Below are 15654 nucleotides of genomic sequence, written 5' to 3'. Positions count from 1 at the left end.
TGTTGAAGTATGGTTGTACGTTGTTGCATATTCATACTATTTTGTATACCTATACGAGGGCAGATAGTTATGAGCGCCATAACGGAATGAAGCCAAATGCCGCGCGTTCACGCTGGACAACAAAAGGGAAAGAGTCATTTTTATGTTTATCTGATAAGGACAAGTGGTTGAAATCTATTGCGAGTAAATTGTTTAAAAATTTAGTGAGTTTTATATCGCTATAAAATGATAAAATAGGTAAACAATGTCTGTAATTGATGATAGTATATAATTTGATACACGCATGAATAATTAAATAGTATTGATTCTCATCAAGATTGCTTGGTCAATTAAAACTCGTGTTTTCAGCGTTTGGATAGAAGTAATAAGCTGAACAAAAATCACGCAAGATACACACTACAATGTTATCAGGCGAATAACACAAAATTGCACGAAGTCATCTTTGGTTGCCAGACGCCAGGCGCTTTGTCGCGCATTTCGCTATCCCAATATACTTTCGACCCACTGAAACTCTGCATGCCCATTACGGTCATATATTATTAATATACAACTATTATTTGTTGAAATAAACATCTTATAAAAATTGATCGGGTTTGTATAAAAAATCACCTATATACAAAATGAACGAACCATCTTCATTTTCAACATTGGAAAACTCCTTAAATTAATTCACTCCCCAAACCTCAGAGCATTCCCTACTCCCCAACCCCTCGTCGCAAACGTCAATGGTTCACATAGGAATTCCCGCGAAAATCTCTTAGCTTCGGTCAGGGTCAGACCCACACGACACACGTTTGCGCCTTTCTTCGGTCTGTGTCCAGTCTCTCTTTCTCTGGTCAGCCTTGCCGCTGGGATCCCCGCGCGCGCAGCTGTCGCGTGTGGACCTTCACGTGCGCGCTCGCGACGCGTCGGATTTCGATTTCAATAGCACACCACACGCGTATTTTTTCATTCTTTTGTATCTTTCTTTCTCTCTCTCTCTCTTTTCGGGGAGCAATAAAAATTCCTTTTCGCCGGGCGGGACCGTTCAAGGTCGCGTCGCGAGGGAAATCATAGATTTCAGCTTTATGGCGTTGGCATTGACGACTATAGGATGCTTGTCCTTCTTCTTCATTTTCAGATGATGATGCTGATGATTATGCTTGATGTGGGCTTTGTTACATGCGGTACTTTTTCTTTTCGAGTTTATTACGCGTGCAACATTTGCGGATTACACGCGCGCGAGCAGCTTTGACGCGGTATATCGTAGGTCGATATATCAGCGACATGTTGAATTTCGCTAATGCTGGGGTTTTTTTTACGAAATGTCTTTGACCTCATCGAAATATATTTTGTGCGGGTGCCGAGGCGAAGTTTTGTAGAGACGCGCTATTAAGTGTTTGGATTAATTTCAATCGGTATTGATGTCAGATATTGCGAGGTTTACTTTAAATTTTGATGTGAGATTAAATTGTGATCGATTTGATCACTTCAGAATTTTGATATTACCTTCTTTTTGATTAACTATTTTCGTCTGCGAATAATTAAAGATTTACGTATACAAACAAAAATTTGTCAAAGATATTCAGCTCATACTGTGATAGCACTTTATAGGATTGGATAAACGAAACGAAAATCATGGACTTTTTCTTGGAACGTGTCCACGTAATAATATTAATTCCATTAGCTCATTTAAATTTTGCTTTTATCCTCATTGATGACAGCATAATCTATAAGCATTTTAATGTTTTGGCTGTTTATCAAGGATTTTGGGATACGCGCGTCATACTTGTGAATAGAAAATCAAGAAAATTGTTTTGGTAGGCATAAACTCTTAATATTAACCTCCTTTTATATTTCAGTGTTATCTATTATGATGATTGACCTTAAAAAGGGTACCCATACTGACATTTTAATTCAGTTGACTAAATATTTTCTCGTCTGTCAACATTTGCAAGGAAGTTATTTACGCATTAGTATAAAAGATCTATAGAAGATTATTTTGAAATCACTCCTCTTGAATCAAAACTTTCGTACACTTTCGTAATGAAAAACGCTGATGTAGCATTTTTGGCAGGATATGATATTTTGTACTTGTTTCATTGAGGCCATATGCACTATAATTACGTGAATACGAGATTTCTGAAGTCACGGATTACTTTGTATGCGTACATACATTTAAAGCTGATCAACCCTAAACGCGAAATCATTACTTTTCCTTTTCATATACTGTCGTTGCTGTTTTATTATGCAAAGTTGAATGTTATGTCACAGGTTTTTTATATGCAAACGAAAAGTACAAGATGTAAAAATGAAATTGAAACATGTAAAAGTTGTAGTGACTTTTAGAAACCACTCTCCACGAATTTATTAAAATTCAGCACTGCGTAACGTAAAATCTCATCTTTATTCCGGAAGAATGACCGTCAACTGTGCGCAACAAGTGCTTCTCTGTAAGGTTGTTATGACCATTGAAAAATGCAAGATTAAGTTTCGGTTGATATACGACAATGAGTCCCATGGTTCGATCGATACAACGCAATTTAGTAGGAAATATACGCAAATAACATATTTAATTGTTTTATTTTGCAAATTTTATATAAACACATGATTACAGAAGAATCAGAAGAGACATTCTGCGGTTTGTATTAATACAAATTTATAGACGATTCAAGGTTTGTAAAAATGTGAATATCGCCAATGGAACGTTTTAGTATAGAGGACTATAATCTTAGTATTCCATGTTGATTCATTGCATATTTTTTCTGTAATGAGTGTAATTACAATTGGTGAATATAACCTGAACAAATTTACTAGTAAAAGACACGTTCATAATTATTGATTTTTTGTTTGCGACAATGATAATATCTCGATTATTATAGTGACTTTCTCAGACAGCGAAGCTATAAGAATTAAAATTTATATCACAAATGATATCTTAATATTGATCGTCACGAAGACAATATTATTTAGCAACGTTGGATGTTCTTTAAACAAGAAATCATTCCTTATTTATTTCGCTAAAAAACAGACCATCTCTTTTCGATTGTCGTTTTAATCTTCACGACCCTTGAACAAAAGTAACTTGCTCGAACATCGCTCTTTTCGACTCCATCGTCGACTTGCGTCAGAAGTCATAATTTTCGGGCCCCAATGCGATACGCAATTGCGTCCCTCCTGCGCGTATACGCAAGAGACGTGTGGCTCGGACTGTCGCACAATCGTCTTCGTGGCGCGCTAAGTAATAATGGTGATAGCGCACTTGCAAGGAAATTTGAGGAAAAAATGCGCAAGAGACAACGAAAAAGTTGACGCTATGTTTGCAGTGTATGTAGTGGAACCGATAATTCATTAGGAAGCTCGAGTTAGCACAACATAATCACTTTTTGCTCTTATGGTCCTTCGATGCACGTACTTATTTCAATTGTCTAGTGAACGATTTCCGTGATTTTTGTTTTGACAAATAATTATTTCAAGTGCTGACGGATTACACATTAGATCATTGGAATAGTAGTAATGAAAATATTAGTGCTCTCAGCAGAAGTAAATGAATTGTAAAACTTTACTAAATAGCAGAAATTCAAATACGATGCTTAAAAACTTGCATACTATAGTAATACGCGGTATATGGTAAAGTATTTCATTCTTCTCACACTTTTGAATCACATAGCAAATTAAATCACACTTTAAAATAGCCATCGTAGTAAAACTCCCGAGGACCAGGCGAATAATTTTTTCAGAGGGAATCCCAAACTGGTCATCAACAAAAATCTGCTCGGGCTTTCCTGGCTGGAACAAAAAGCGCTAAACTGGTTTTAAGACGTCTACTATCATTAAATTTTAAATGTCTTATTGGCAGTCTTTTATTTTCAATACAGCATTCAAAATTTTAATATTTTATAACAAAACTTATAGGAATCACTCGCGTGTAACAAAGAAAAGTTTTGTTCGTTTGTAAAAAAGAGAAGTTTCTGACTTGACAGCAACCATGATATCACAAATTTCTAAAAATATAAGAACGCAACAACAAGTTTCCTCATCCTGTTATCAGACACCCCCAAGCATCATCCAGACATTAAAATATTTTTCGAGGAAACGATTCTTGATACAATCAAAAGGATGATGCACCGAAAAACCGGCTGGCGGAACATCCTCTTAAAACGTCAAAAGTTTGTAAAAAAATAGCTCGTTCACAAAAAACATTGACCGCATACTACGCAAAAGCTTCACTGCAGTGCTTATATTCCGGGAGAAATCCCCTTATAAATACGTTGACATTCGTCATCAGTGTTAACGACCGTTTTAATTTACGATTGGCTGGAAAAAATAAATGATTTTGAATTGTCAGCAATAATAAACAAGCTAAAAACGTCACTTATGAGCATTGTTATTGCAAGTAAGCGTCGACCTTTTTTTATCTGAAAAACTGATGATAAAAGGGTAATAAAGAGTGGCTAACGATGTGTTGAGAGGAAAAAGTCTTCCGGACAAACCAAAATGTCATGGCATATCAGGAAATACCGATTACAACTTTCGATCGTTGCGCCTTTGATAATCGATGAGTTTTTTGCATGAAATTTTTTTTCTTACAATAAATTTTTGTTTGATTGTCCAAGCAGCCGTAGTTTCGTATACAGACAGATTTATATAATGAATTACATCGGATGTTGGGTACACGCTAAGGAAAAAATCGCATGTTAATTGATCATCAATTTAAACTCGCAGAATTCGTCTTTTGTGAAATTCTATAAATCATGTATAAAACTTGAATGAATCTGATGAAAGATAAAATCTCTTCTAAATTTTCCAATACAATATTCCACTACAAATTAGCTTCAGCAAAACCTCCGAAATTGATCCTGGGTTCAACCATTATCGATTGACCCTGAACGCATGCATCTTTGCAAGATTCCGCTAAATCCTTGCTATAATCCTATTCTCGACCTCTCCAGAACCTTTGCGCAACCGTGATAACCTTCCCTATTTTAGCAAAAAGAACGTCCACACGGACTTGAGAAAAAATGAGCGCAGCGACCGACGCATGATAATTAAGTCGCAATGCGAGCAACGAGGCCTTGTCGATACTACACCCCACGAAGAAAAAGATCGGACTTTCACTTCGAGACTCTTGTGAATATGTGCTCGACATTTCCAGACAAACGAACAGATGCTCCTGACCTTGGCTCCGAAGACGAGTCAACCCTGTAGGGGAGGAGGGAGGTGTGGTTAAACGGATCTGGTAAATCATTTAGCCGTGGAATGGAAGTGATCAATTGAAGCATTTTTCGTCTGTGGCGGTTTTTTAGAACGATTTTTTACGATTGATCGGAGAGATTTTGTTCTTCAGATCATTTTTGTCCGTTTTGGTTTGTAAATGGTTGAAGTTGTTCTTTAAGAGCTGAATCACTATCGAACAAAAATTCCATCGCGTCCCGAAGAACCCGGCTTTCTCGCACACTATTGATGAGAATTGTCGATCATTAGTATGTTACCATGACGTAAGACAAGTCTGGTTCAAGTTTTTTCGGCTATTCGTTATGAGATTCGTGACCATGGCGGATTCAAACGTAAACTTGAATTGAATAATCTGTCTGCACATTGACCCCTATGCAGTCATCGGAGATTTCAAGATTACATACGTCAGAGATCAAACAAATATCGGAAATATACAGTTAAGTAAAAAATGCCTTTGTTTTTGGTTATTCTACAGGAGAACCGGCATCTTTTAATGACGATCGCAGATTTACATTCGTAAGCAAGTGGTCTTGGATAAAAATGAAACTTTTTATTATAGCTCATAAATAATTCTGTTTGTAAAAAAAGTTAAAAGAAATTTGAATGGTTTTTAAAAAAGGTTCTAAAATACTGCTCTGTGTTAGATTCCGAAATTTCAACACGCTTCGAGGCAACGAGATGATGGTCTTCAAAGATTATATCTCGAAAGGCTGTTCAAGTTTCAGTTTTATTAGACAAATTAAATTCTAATTTATTTTAGGCTAATTGAAGGTGAAAAGCCAATCTCTAGTTTTTCAAGTAAACTTATCAACAGATGTGTAACTCGATATCTTCTACTTAACTCACGTTATGAGCCCAATTTTACGACGATTTCTGAGACAGAAAATCTAAGCCAGCTAGCGTGACTTCACCTTCTCTCATCATTATCACCAACTTGACACAGATTTCAACGAATATTAAAACTCAATGTCAATCGTCTATTTTCTTTTTCAGAGAGAAATATCCGCAGAGGATATTGACCGTCCGCGCGAATCGGTTTGATTCCACTGCGTAGGTCATTGTTCTGTCGTCCTTCTGGATCTGTTCCGCGCGACCTTACCGAAGAAGCCGCGGAGAAATGAAATATGGAATGGGAGGATATCAAGGATCATTAGACTATACATCACGGTAGACTCAATGCATCTACCGAAAAACACATTATATACTTTAACGGAAGCGTGAAATGATGCCTTAGGCAAAAGTGCGCGTTCCTTCCTCCTTGTGAACTCAAGTACGAAAGTTCGACGGACGAACTTGAGAAACGATTGCTGCGCTTGTAAGGTTCAGCATATTAAGCTGAAGTCTTCGGTTGTTGTTTTTGATTGGCGTGGACTTGTTATTGGTACGGCGATAACTTATTTACAATCTGAGCCCGATGTTGCCGGCAGGAGATATTTTAATCTGAACTGATGCATGAGACATTGTAAGTGAACTTTGTGTGCACTTATTAGTTATGGAGATACATAAGGAAATAAAATGTAAATTTTTCTTACTCGAGTACTTAAAGAGACGAATTAAAGTAAAATTCATAGTTAGTCACGAAGCGTGTATTAAGAAAGTTGAAATTCCATAAAACAATAAAAAGCATCAGTCATTCAAAAACTCGTATAGTTGACTGACCTGTCTACTCCTAGAATCATATGCGCAACAAACAGACGCTACGGCCCATTCACCGAATAAAATATACTCGACGCGATTACTACACTCATCATTTGAATTCCGTACTAAAAGTTTAATTTTTATCCGTTTCATCGGCTTTAGACAGTCTGAGTGTACCCATGCGCACGAACTGATCGTGACCGCGGGAACCACCAGTTTACCTTGAACATTGCATCAGGTCAAAAATAAGGTCTCTCCCCACATGCCGAATATATCGCTCGTTTGGGCGAGTCGCAGATCTTGTTAGGAAATCGATAGAGAATTTTTGGGAGGCTTTGGGCGACAGGTGTCGCAGTTGTGCAAGTGGTGATTCCCTGTTTATTAATAGTACGCCAAAATGTTGCAAGTCGCTAAAATTAACTCGTACGTCGCCATAGAGCTTGCTACGTATTGTATTTTAATTAGTGAATAATATCTCAGGCATGTTCAAAATTCATACAGTGACGAAACGGAGACTACTTTTTCGTTAAATTTTAGTACAAACACCGATGCAGACATTCACTCATAAATAACGCACACTTGGAGAGTTTGAAAAACATTGCTACCAAATACGGAGAGCGTATTTTGCGAGAGAACAAATAGAAATACATTCACAGGGCCGAGAATTACCTTCCTGACGTAAGCGTGTCCAGAAGTAGGTAACGTTCTGAATGCAAAAAAAATTCCTTTGGACCAGACAGTCCACTAATTACGATTGCTACGTGTTCGCAATTAGGAGAATTCGCAGTCGCACGTCATGTAGGCGCGCGAGAGTTGAAAACAAAGAATTCTGCGCGCTCGTCCGACTCGACTCGGCCTTAATCTACTGAGTGGCAGAAGAAATCTGAATGAAACTCGGAGCTACACGGCGGCGGCTTACGCGCAGAAAATTTTGCCATTAACGCGTACTTAATTACGCGGAAGTCCAGGTGACGATGACAATTTCTTCTTAACCGCCAGGGGACACTTTCGTTGCATAATAAATGAGATTTTCAGTGGCTGTAAGTAGCGTAGGATTATTGAGGATTGTCGTAATGAAATTCGGTGCATAAGCAAAGTCTTAATTGAATAACAAAATGTGCTGCCGTAATTCTACGTCGATAAAGTCTGTATTCTCAATTCTGACAGTTATTGTCCAAGCTTTAAAGATTCGTCGTGGCTCTTACTACGTACGTAAAATTATTTCCTAGAGGTTTAAGTGTGACGTTAACGCGGTGAAAAAAGGTTCCTATAACCCAGTAAATTTATTATGTACCCGATACTACGTACTTTTTTGATTAATGGACGTAATGTAATAAACTCCGTGCTCTTCCATTAAGCTGTTCAATAAACTATGATCAAAAACACGGAGCGAATGGTAAACATGAAGTTTAAACGACTTTCAATACCAGGATGCTATAACAAATGAATCATTAGAGCATCGAAAACACGAGTAGCGCAAACAAGATACATGAAAACTATTAGTCACATACTATTTAAAGCGTTTGATACATGGTAGAGGAACCAATAACCAGATGTTTTTATTAAAGATATTAGCAATAAACTACGAACAATATGAAACCAGGCTACGATTATCCGTCCGATTTGCAACAGAACAGTAAAAGTGATGCAGTAGCTACAGCAATCCGCAACATTATACAATACTTTTTTCTTCATACACATCATCCAGCTAAGCCCTGTTTTTCCGAGGGACTAATTGCACAACTCACGATCCCAGCACAATCAGTTCGCCACGTTTTTACGGCTTTTGATTGTGCGACAAAGCTCACGTAGAGCCAATCTTGTTTTCGCCAAACTGCAATCACCAGAACTGATCAACAGAGCGACAAAAACCTTCATCGAATTAAGGAAAAAGCAAAAAGTATCAGGAGCATGCGCGTGTGCTCACACCACCTCTCGGTTCGATCGTCAAACCTTTGCCGCACCACGACCTTGACTTTCGATCTCCGAATAATAAGTTGCAGCACACACACGTTCAGGAGAAGGTGTGATGTATGTAAATGGCGAAACTGACGAATTATTGGTATCATGAAGATAATGCGAGCTTAAACTGCTGTTTCACTCTGAATCGTAAATTTTGAAAATGGGTCGGGCGTTTTGACTGAGATCTTTTTAATTTATCGAAAAATATTCTCTATCTCGATAGACTACTAAAAACCACCCTCAAATGAATTCATCCCCAAAATGTCCAGCATCCCATAGCCATGCAGAGCACCAGTACAGCCATAAACGTATCAGTGGAATCCAGCGGTCAGCATCCGGCGTTCCCCACTCTCTTTCTCTCGGCCCGCAAGCCCGTAGCTCCTCTCCCGATCGGCTATACGGCCGTCCCGCGGGGCCCGGGAGCGGGGGCCCAGTCACTCGGCGCTTAAAGCCTCAGCTCACGCGCGGCCCGGCGCACTATTCGCGCAGCATCGCATCGCGTCCAAAACAGTCCCGGCGATCTCCCTCTCGTAGATGCAGCAGCTACTCGCAGACTCCCATCAAATCGCCGGACGCTGTCATCGTCCGTCCTGACACCACCAACACCACCGCATCAGTTCAGTGCTCCCAACGACGCACCAGTGTTTTTTTCACGAATTTTTCTTCGTCTTCCACCTTCACCTTCGAATTGCGCCGAATCGACAAGCTTGTGAGAGAGGCCCGAGAGGATCGCAACGCTAGTACGCCGGCGTACGCGCAAAAGTGAAAAGTGTTGTAAATTGTAACATAGCAGCTGAAAAATTGCGGTGACTATTATATATCTCGCTCGAGTTGAAGCAGGAGGCTGCTGCTGCTGCTGACACACGTACGGCCGGTTTCCTGCGAGCAAGGTAAGAGAAGAGAGCAAGCGTGTGAGGTGAAATTGGAGTGACGATATCTCAAGCGCGTTCGCGACGGGCACATGTATAGGTACGTCTGCGCGCCGAGAGAGAGAGAGAGAGACAGAGAGAGAGAGAGAGAGAGAGCGCCGCAGAAAGCGAACTTCCGTTCGGCCAACGGAAATCGGCGCGGAGATTAGCGTCGTTAGGCGTAGAGAGCAAGGTTCCTTTTTTTCACGCAAGAACGTTCTTTTTTTCAATCGAAACTGACGAGGAGGATTCGGTGTCGTGCTTTTTGTGGATCTGTGCCGTTTTACTCGCTGAGCCCGCGCATATTTTCCGAGCGAGCCGATTTCGCAAGCTGCCCGCGAACGTTCGAGTGCATCGCTGCGCCCGATGCCTGGTATAATCAGCGACTCCATATTGATAATACCCTGTAATATCGGGTGCGCCGACGAAAAACCAGCGCAGGATTGTAGGTCACTCGGAAAACTCTATACGACGTTCTCCGCGGTGCACCTATTTAAAATAAACGGAACACGCGCGCGCCTATGATCATGCGGAGACCAATTTCACTTTTTATTGGCCTACTTATTAACAAGCATCTCGCTCTCTTTCCGAACTACACCTGCATTCCCATTAAATTCAAGCCCACTCGCGCGCACCGCACAATATACAAGTAAATCCAATCCAGCCGCTCGGCGCGTGTGTGACGAAATGTTAAATAAATCATTCCTACCCGCGCGCTGTACGGCTGGGAGTGGAAAATTAAAAAAAAGCCTACCGGCTCGAAATTTACGGCCGAGTATAAATTTTCTCGTTTCTATGTCTGCCAGATGCGCGTAATGGCTTCACTTGGCATTCCGCTCGATTGTCGCGGAGATGCGTTTTGAAATTTTGACGAAAAAAAAAACGAACGCGAGAGGGAGAAGGGAGGGAGAAAAATTAGCTCCTCGAGCTATGCACACACACAGGCGCGCGCGTTCTCGCATCGAAAGCGCGCGAACGTTGCACAATGTGTTTACATGGCATTTAATGTTGATATATGCAACTCAACTAAAACGATTTAAAGGCTGTACGTGCGCGCGCTGGAGCACACAAAACGGCGGCGAGCTTTGCGAAATTTCAGCGCGTTGGAAGCTTATGATAATCGTCAGTGAGATTATTCATTGATTTCGTATTCCATTGAATTCAATTTAACATCTTAATTGAGTACTCGAAAAATTGTTTGCATTCTCAACGAGCCGGAACACCGGTGTAGTGCCGGGCACGTAAAAATGGATCGCGTCGAATTTTTTGATGATAAAAGCGCCATTTCTGATAAATCCTCGCGTATCTCGTTGATACGTGGAAGCGTAAAAACGTGCTCGCTTGGTGATCGAGCGACACGTGTCGCGCGAGGGTAGTGCACTTGACTGATACATTATTTATGTTGAAAACGCGCGCCGGATGATGCAAATTTTTGAAAATTTCAAGCAACGATAGATTTGCATGGAAATTTGTCAATCCACGCGACATAGTCATCTTCGATATAGCATATACGGCTATAATAGCGAGGGTTGCGAAAGCAGTTTCAAAATTTTGCCTCATTGACAAATGTCTAAGAGTATAGCGTCGGCTATGTGTGTGGAAGGAATCGTTCGCATTATCGGATGTTTGTATTGATGGATACACGCGCGTATCAAGGTTATAATTGGGCAAGATTTATTCAAATTGTAATCCGATCGAGCCAGCGCGTCTCCCGACACAGGTGCGGACCGTGAAAAATGCCCGCACGACTCGGTTCTCGGGCATTCCTACGACGGACTCCCGGATTGCGCAAGTCCACACGCGTTCTCCGTGGACGTACGCGAGCACACGAAAACCAGTACTAATATTCGGCACAAGGTCGGCAGCGCACTGGACCGTTTTCTTTTTATTATTTTTATTTCAATTTCGAGCCGCTCTTTCCCAATTTCGGGGGCCCGCCGACCCTGCCCCCGACTTTGAAGGTCAGGCGAATTTGCGGCCGGGGTTGAAAGACTTTCTAACTAAGAGGATTTTTGCTAATTGTTATGTGCGATTTAGAGTAATGGTGGTGTACGTGAATAGATCTATTAACTGATTGTGCTTTGGATTTTTGACGAGAGATTCTTAGTTTTATGTTTTAAATATATTTTACTTTAAAGTCAACGGGAATAGTTCCATAAGGGTCATCTAAGATGGGACAACGAATTCCTGGCTTCACTTTAGATTAAATACCGAGAACATTCGCGTAAATTATTCAACGTTTATACGCTCGATCAAAAAACAAAAATTGTTTAATGCTATGTTAGTCGACTTTAAAATTATAGTGCAAAGTCAGAAGCGGAGCCGGCCAATTAATTCTCGATACAAAATCTAGTGCGGAACTGGTAGTCCATGCTATATGCCAGTTTCTTTATTCAAAAATCGGATGCTATACAACTTTTACTTTTCACTGGTTTACAATCCACGTAAAAAGCTATTTTCGATGGCAAAAAAGCTCAGTATAATTCAAACAGAAACGCAGACGACGCGATGAGTTTTCCAAAACAATAACCAAACCCGGCTAATCCAGTCCAACTATTGTAAATCTGACCCAGATCCGAGTGACATAATCCAGTCGCGACGGCATTATGTCACTTTGATGCGTGAAAAGTGCGCGGTAAACACGAGCCGCGAATCATTTTCACTCGCAAGGCACGCGCGCGAGCGAGTACCCTTTACCCGTCGACATCGTGGAAAATGTGCCTGCCGCGGGCGAGTGCAGAACTGGTTTGGAGCGTTTCGAGAACTCTCGAAACTGCAGTGTGAATGCGCTGTAAATGAAAATGCGGGCTGACCGCGCGGCTGCTCGAGTTTTATACGCACGCGATCGATTACGGGACTTTTCCGTAGCGAGCCACGAGTATATTTTAGCGATACATTGCAAAAATACAGTATAGAATCGTACTAGGATACGATGATGAGTAAGACGCAATAGACTCGTTACAGTAGTCGAGAATTGGATTTCTCAATAAAACTTCAAATAAGCCGCGCGCGAGCTTTGCAATCGCAGCGCTGATGCAGTGTATACGGAAGCCGTCAAAGATGATCATCGAACGGACGCGTTGCACAAAGCCCTCCTAAGAGCATTTGCATACGGCACGTGGTGTGAATCTTGCAAAAATCTCTCTTCATCCGATCGGCCGCGACGCAACATCCGAAAGCAGGATTTTCGCAAATGTTGACACACGCGCGGAGACACCTGTAATAACGAACGAGGGAGATGCGAATGAAACTGAGGCTTTTGCGGATGCAAGTTATCGCTACATCTGTTGAAAATCCGTTATACACGAAAATAGTTTAATTATCAGTGCTAACTATTTCACAATGATCGATTCATCATACAGAAAAATGCAGTGAAAGCACAATCGTATGAAAACTTTGTAGACACACCAGGCAAAAAACAAATCACTTTTAAATTCACCCGCGTGTATAATATACAAGACGGCGTATTTCCCCTCCTGCGCAAACGGCCGAGGGAAACTCGCTCGATTGCGTTCCTATTTCAAAAGCAGTTCGCTCGCTACACTTACTCTGTGCGCATACACACACACACACACATGACCTCGGGCGGATTATCGAAATATTGCCAATTATAAAAACGCAGTATATACGCGTTGATCGGCAGCGCCGTTGCTTCGTGAAAGCACACACAGCTGTGCTGTGTACGCGAGGAGCGTAAGGTCGGCTGGTTTCGGCGACCTTCGCGGAGCTTTCGCAACCCGCGCCGGTGCACGCGGCGAACGTCCGGTCAAGCGCCGTGTCTTTTACCGTTTTGCCGAGTGGGATAAGAGGGTATACCGAGTTGGGGTATGCAGCTGCTTCGTTGAGTAGAATTTGATGTTTCACGGGATGGATCTATTTTTCGAAAAAATAGTAGAACTTACGAGGTATAGTTATAGTTGCTATCTTTGATGTGGAACACTACACAAATGGTTGGAGTTGCGCGTGCACGTCTAATTGAGAAGGATTTCACCTTAACTGGGACGGTTTTTAGTTTCAGAGATGCAGTGTAACAACTCAAAATGCTAGAAGTGAAACTGCTCGTTCTGGGAAATGTAGAGTTTTTTGCTTTTCACCTCTGAAAATCGTGGCTTAATTGAAGCTACGCCGCGCTGTATTCATAATTCTGTATTTTGTATGAAACGATTCGTTCGTCGTGAACGGTTAAAAAGGGGTACAAAAAGATTGCATTTTTTATTATTTTAATGCTCCAATATATCGAATATTTTTTAATTTAGCGCACTTCAAATTGAATGGATCATCGCTCATATCGAATTATTCAGAATAGTCACATGCGCAGCTTCATTTCAAGCTTTCGAATTTTGATGAACGATCATTTCCGCATGCCAAATTTCCATGTACACGATTGACAATTAGAAAGCGCAAATCTTCTCCTCTCTTGTGCTTGAGAAATTAGTTTCCGAAGCGTGCACCTCGTTCCACCAAAGATTCTCCTATAAAAGAAAATCCAAAATTCTCAATTACCTCAACTCGCTATAATATGGAGCGCAGCTATTATCGAATACATTTAGAAACCTTGCCTTATCCGTGCAGCTTTCTAAACGCAAAACTCCATTCCGAACCCAATAATCCTCGCCCAGCCATCCCTCAATCATATACACACAACCCGTAACACATACTCTCCGCATCGCTCGTCGGCTCGTCACCGCGCCGAGAGAAACCGAAAATCTCCTTAGAATAAAGGTCAAGCTCGCGCACACTTATACATACATCCATACTCTATAGGCGCATATAGAAAACTCGAAGCGCGTCTATACACTCGCAGCTTCCTCGAAGGAGGACGCGAAGCGTGTCCCGTTTCGCGCCATGGGAGAACGCTTTGAAAGTAAACGTCGACGCGCCTCCGAGATATGGTGTGCGAGGAATTAGAGGAGAAAAGAGGAGAAATTTTCGAGGTGGGGATGGAATTAAAAAATTCGGCGGAGTCTCTCTGATTTTCGGGGGATCGGAGAAAAAAAGTGAAGGTCCTTTTTTTCGCTTTTAAAATACGTATCAAGATTTATCGGGATTCGTCGAAGAAAGCGAGTTGCTCTAAGGCGGAAATCCCAGACCGGCAGATGCGAGATGAGTATTTATAATTTTTCGGCGCGTCATCCGCGAGGAAATGAGAAAAAAAGTTACGCAGCGTAACCAACGGTAATAATGAAGTTTACAGTTGTTTAAACAAGTTTTTTTTTTTGTTGACGTCGGAATAAATTTTTTTACCTGCACCACAACGTGATAGGCGAGCTAAGGAGCGCGTGTGATTCATGCGCAAGTTCATTACTCTTCAATTGCCCCGGCTATCCTTGATTTTTTTCTTATTTCTCGTACATTGAGAATAAATCAGTGGAATATACGGTGTGCTGCGTGTACACCAGGAAACTTTACCGGAGAAAAAAATTAATCTTTTTGATGGGAAAGATCGAGTGGTCTTTGTGTATAGCCGTTCTGTACTTATTCATTCAAAAATGTAAAATGCTCACCGGTAGGAATTCATATTCTCTCCCATTAGTATGCGTAGAAAGTTTGCCAAAGACATTTAAATAATCGTTATGTATATATAATTACAAAAAGCGACGTTTCCGGGATGATGGATTTTTATAAATTCGGCGGAATCCGCAGAACCGCATGTGCTCTTACGTAAACCAGGACGATTTCTTCGAGACAGCATAACCTATCGACTGTGTTACACATTTCAAAGCCAAAAAATGGTTCCTTTACTTGCAGACAACCTTGAGCGTCCTTGACGTTTGCTCGAAAAATTTCGCAGCGAAATGACCTACTCCAAACCCTGTAGTGCGTCTTCCGCGATTTTCGCAAACGACAATTGCTATACAACACATTGACAATTAGTCGAAGAAGCACTAAAGCCAGTAACGCGATTACAGTTATCTCTATATCCAGAAAAGGC

The 15654-nt window shown here is 41.0% G+C and overlaps 2 protein-coding genes across 2 annotated transcripts in view; one reads left to right on the top strand and one right to left on the bottom strand.

The window, feature by feature from the left end:
• Positions 1-15654, bottom strand: part of LOC100115103 (elongation of very long chain fatty acids protein AAEL008004) — a 63459-nt gene that overhangs the window by 26892 nt on the left and 20913 nt on the right. The window lies entirely within an intron of this gene.
• LOC100115131 (elongation of very long chain fatty acids protein 7) overlaps positions 9272-15654 on the top strand; it is a 29859-nt gene continuing 23476 nt past the window's right edge. The window contains exon 1 of the mRNA XM_001599892.6: positions 9272-9704. The gene's annotated coding sequence lies outside the window, so the exon portion shown is untranslated. The remainder of the gene's footprint in view (positions 9705-15654) is intronic.

This window comes from Nasonia vitripennis, chromosome 1 (genome assembly GCF_009193385.2).
Source record: "Nasonia vitripennis strain AsymCx chromosome 1, Nvit_psr_1.1, whole genome shotgun sequence".
NCBI classification, from domain to species: Eukaryota; Metazoa; Arthropoda; class Insecta; order Hymenoptera; family Pteromalidae; genus Nasonia; species Nasonia vitripennis.
Note: the sequence above shows the minus strand (reverse complement) of the source record. Positions and strands in the feature narration are given on the sequence as shown.